The sequence below is a fragment of the Triticum dicoccoides genome, chromosome 3B (genome assembly GCF_002162155.2).
Source record: "Triticum dicoccoides isolate Atlit2015 ecotype Zavitan chromosome 3B, WEW_v2.0, whole genome shotgun sequence".
Classification (NCBI taxonomy): domain Eukaryota; kingdom Viridiplantae; phylum Streptophyta; class Magnoliopsida; order Poales; family Poaceae; genus Triticum; species Triticum dicoccoides.
This window is the reverse complement of record NC_041385.1, coordinates 587,165,160-587,169,790: the sequence shown is the minus strand read 5'-3', so window position 1 is coordinate 587,169,790 and position 4,631 is coordinate 587,165,160. Positions and strand designations below refer to the sequence as shown.

Here is a 4,631-nt window from a genome sequence, read left to right as displayed (position 1 = left end):
TTCGAACTCTCAAGGCTTGATGTTGGTGCTACTCTTCAAAGATCACACCATCAGGAGCATTACTTTGGGCTCCCTTGTCTTCATAGATCACACCATGAGGAGCATTACTTTGGGCCTGGTTCACGAGGCAGGGAAACTAGTGGACGGAATGCGGTAGATCCATTCGGCCATGCAGCCTCACTGCTAAAGTGAAAACACGAGGTAAACTTTGTTTGTGTTGTTCATCCAGCAGTGCTCTGATTTGGTAACCACACATACAGTTTGATATTGGGGGGGGGGGGGTCATTTGTGTCATGCTGCAGCTGTTTTCAGGGAAAAGGCTGAACTGAGATGACCCTGATCTTGTTTTGGCAATCTTTTTCAACTTGTTCCATGGACCATGGATAGTAAGATGACTTTGTGTCATTTGTGTCATGCTGCAGCTGTTTTCAGGGAAAAGGCTGAACTGAGATGACCCTGATCTTGTTTTGGCAATCTTTTTCAACTTGTTCCATGGACCATGGATAGTAAGATGACTTTGTTGCAACACTAGCCGCATGCCTGCACTGCACACTCTGTTTCTAAATATAAGTCTTTTTGGACATTTCAAATGGACTACAATATACGGATGTATGTAGACATATTTTAGAGTTTTGATTCACTCATTTTGCTTTGTATGTAGTCACTTGTTGAAACCTCTAGAAAGACTTATATTTGGGAACGAGGGAGCAGATGATTTGATTTGCCACAGCTGGTTGCTGATGCCCTAGCCTGATCTCGTTGTACCAGCACACCGGTTGCATAAACACCTTGTTTGGCACAGCTAGTTGAGGTTGATGACTCTGATTGCTTTTGCTGAAACTGGACCCTTGCTCAGCTGCTGGAACAGAAGAAAAACGTGATACATACTCAGATGGTGCTCTTCCTCCATTTGAAATCCCAAATGTTGCATAAGGATCAAGCAAACCTTAATGAAAAAATTGTGGAGAAACTTGTGTGCACGTCCGCGGAAAGTAACGATCTTCAGCTCTGATTTGTTTTTTACTGGAACATGGACCACTGTTTTGCCCATTAGGCGCATAGGTTGGATATTCGGCCTATAATTCTGTCTTGGGAAGCAGCTTTGCATCTGAAGTGACTTCAGCAGTTTATCATCATGTCCCAGGAATCGAGCGCCCAAACATTGCCCTAAACTCCCTTGCTGGTTCCTGCATGAATAGATGTTGCTCGGAATTGCGTAGTTACGAACTTCCACTCTTTCAGAGCTCGGATGCTGTCTGAAACCCATACTAAATGAGGGTCTGGCTGAATACCAAAATTAGCAACTGTAAAAAGTGACTGAGCTTCATGGTTGATTCTTAAATGGGTACTCCGTCCGTCCGAAAATACTTGTCATCAAAATAGATAAAAAGAGATGTATCTAGAACTAAAATACATCTAGATACATCTCTTTTATCCATTTTGGTGACAAGTATTTCCGGACGGAGGTAGTACAAGGAAGTATTTGGTGTGAAGAAAGTTGGAGATGTTGAAGGATGTAAAGAATCCTTCCCCAAGCATTGTGTAAGCAGCTCAACAGAATTAACAGGAAGACCCATATAGCCACCACTATTTGTTTCATCCTGTTGAGGTGTTTATACTGCTGACCACGTGGCTAACAGATCTAAGAACACTAGGACGAGCTTCTGTCAAGTGGCAATTAGCAATCAACCTTTCCTGGAGAATTGTGCTTCTATTCTTATCCAAATGCTTTTTTGAGAGAAGCAGCATAGCCAGAACTGGAAGGTTGTGGCAACGGAGTTCTTATAGATATCCTGGTCTTTTGTTTGACTGCTAAACTGTCATCATCAGATGGTTTTCTTCAGCTTGACGCCCAATACCAAGATATAGGCCTTCTTGCAAACTTTAGGGCCAGCCCTTGACTAGTCTGGGTGGCTGAGCTGATGGAGCTCAAACGGTTGCTGCTGTCCGTCTTAGAAATCTCCATGCAATGATTTAGATGCACAGGTTTGGTAAGTGGAACAGTATGGAAGGTCAGATAAAGAACCGCTATCCTGCTCCGATAAAGCATCTATCAGTTGATGCACCAACCGTTGCTCTTGTGTATTTTGTGCTGACCATTAACTTCATGAGAATTATCTCTCCGGGAGGGTTGCCCGCACAACCTGTGATTGCTCCGAGTTATCTTTAGTTTGGAGGCAGACAACCTGCATATGTCTTCTGTGTCAGAAAAACTAACATGTGTTGATTTGAGAGAAGAGTTTGACGGACACGTAACATCAGATTGTTTCAGAAATATGCCCTCTCCTGTTCCTAAGTGTTTCTTAAAAATGGTTTTTGAACTTCCAAAGTCTTCTGATTAGACCAAACCGACCTTTTGCTTCCATCTATAGTTTTCTTGTTCCGTAAAACTGATGAAGCAACTGCTAGACAAACTCCACTCAAACATATCGGCGAAATCAACAAACTCCACTCAACCACAGCTCGAGATCATGCCGGCCAAAACAAACAAAAACTTGGCCACAAAACTAAGCAGGCCAAATATTCTACCAGATTTACAAAGTAAAGAATAAGCAATCAAATACGTATGTCCAGCTGAGAATATGATCCGTAGGTGCTTGATTCTTGCACGACTGACTTGTATTCAAATAAATTAAACACCTGATCAACGCAGTAGACAAATAGCAATGTCAGATCGCCTCTGCTGGCAATCCAGTCGTTGACAGCAAGAACAAAATACGTTCTCTACTTAAATTTATGAGAAACATGCACACATAATCCTATAACACATCTTAGAAGGCGGAAATCTAAGCACTTTCCAATGCACATAAGCGCGCAAGGATTCTGCCTTTGCAACGGCAGCCGCATCAGTTTACCATCGGCCACCTCTCAAAAAGATTCCAATGAAAGCAACTCATTCTATTCGTTGGTAATCCCCTGTCGAATGCCGAGTTCCAACAATATATTAACCGTGGCCAATTCATGCACCATTTCGCCCTCTTTGCTGAGAGTAGCTTCTGGTTTCTAAAATATGTTTTAAACATATTTTGAAATGTCAAAAAAATTACAAACAAAATTTTTGTGCATACATCTTGATATTGTACATGCTCATAAAGTCGTTTCGCAAAAAACAGACAAGTTATGTGTCGCATGTGAAAAAGACAAAATCCGGTGTTAAAAAGTGCTTTTCACAAGACATCTTTTTGTCTTTTTTTACACAAGTCATAATAAATATCGGTTTTCTTCGATATTTGACGTGCACACAGATAATGTCGAGATATATGCGCCAAATTTTAGTTTGAAATTTTTTCATAGTTTGAATTTTTTTTCCGGTGGCAGGAATACGCGCTCCCATGTGCCAAAGCGAATTTCTGCCACAAGAGTTGGTAACAACATTATGAGCAGTCGATCCAAGTTGGTTCCAGAAAACGATTTTTATAACGTTTCACAAGGTAAAACTTAAAAAACCCGATCCTAACCATGAACAGAGTTCCCAAACTTCTATTCGTATCTTGAAGAATGGGAAGTGCCGGAAATTTCACATTGTGCCTGACCGCTCACCCTGCCTGACATATCAACATTTTAATTCAAAGAAGTATCTAAAGGAGTTCAGAAGGAGGGATGAATGAACCTGACGCCAAATTTACTCAAATTGACATGGAATTCATCGTGACAGGAAGAACAACTTCCAAATAGATTCGAGAATGACATGGACATGAGTAATTCTAGTAGCTAGCGTGCCTAATCACTACACATGTGAATTGAATCCGTCAACCAAGACTATACAGAGATCAGAGAAGAATGCACACAGAAATCCAAATTTCTAGCAAGAACTCATATCGCAAGAATGCACACAGATATCAGAGAAGAACGCCAAGTGTTGATGGATGAATGCAACCACACAGAAGGTTACACAGTAAATGGATTCAGTAAACCGATTCATCCATAACACTTTCTGTTTCACCGGTCAAAGGGCGAAACAAAAAGACAAATAGAACATTCCAGGGACAGAGGAGCAAGAACTCAATCACAAATAAAGCCTAGAAAAAAACTTGTAACAGTAGCATGACAGGAGAATATGAAGAATAAACTTTATTTCTCACCATGATTAGGTTACAAGCCTCTCCATTAGGCCAAAAATCCTCTGATCACCATCAGAGAAAACAACTCACGCTATAAATGACAAAGGACTAGTTCCTTTCCCTGCCTCTATACTCCGCTCTTTATAGCAGCATGGATGCACAGCTCTCCCTCCTTTGCGTCACGCTACTCAACTCTCCACCACTCATTCTTAACTGATCCTCACCTAAGCCAGCTGTTAGGTGTTTGATTACGTCGGCGAACCTTCTGATTGTTTTGAGAACAAGGACACAAACGCCCCTCTCAACTTGACTTGGTCATTACTTCGATCTTGTGCTCTCTTGATTAGGCCAACTCCAACGCACCCCACCCAAATGGTCCAGCCACATTCGTTTGGAGCTAAACAGGCAGGAACCGCGGCCTAACGTGTGAGTTAACGGGCAGACGTTTATTTTTTGTCCGCTATTGACCCATTCCGGGCCGTGTTTGCGTAAAAACGGACAGCGCGCGGACTGGCGGGACGCGCGCCCTTGTCCTCCCTTGGATCGCCCATCACGGACACAACCCCTTTT

The 4,631-nt window shown here is 42.2% G+C and overlaps 1 pseudogene; it reads right to left on the bottom strand.

Moving 5' to 3' along the window:
- Positions 1 to 308: 308 nt before the first annotated feature.
- Positions 309 to 4,631, bottom strand: part of LOC119279686 — a 59,402-nt pseudogene continuing 55,079 nt past the window's right edge.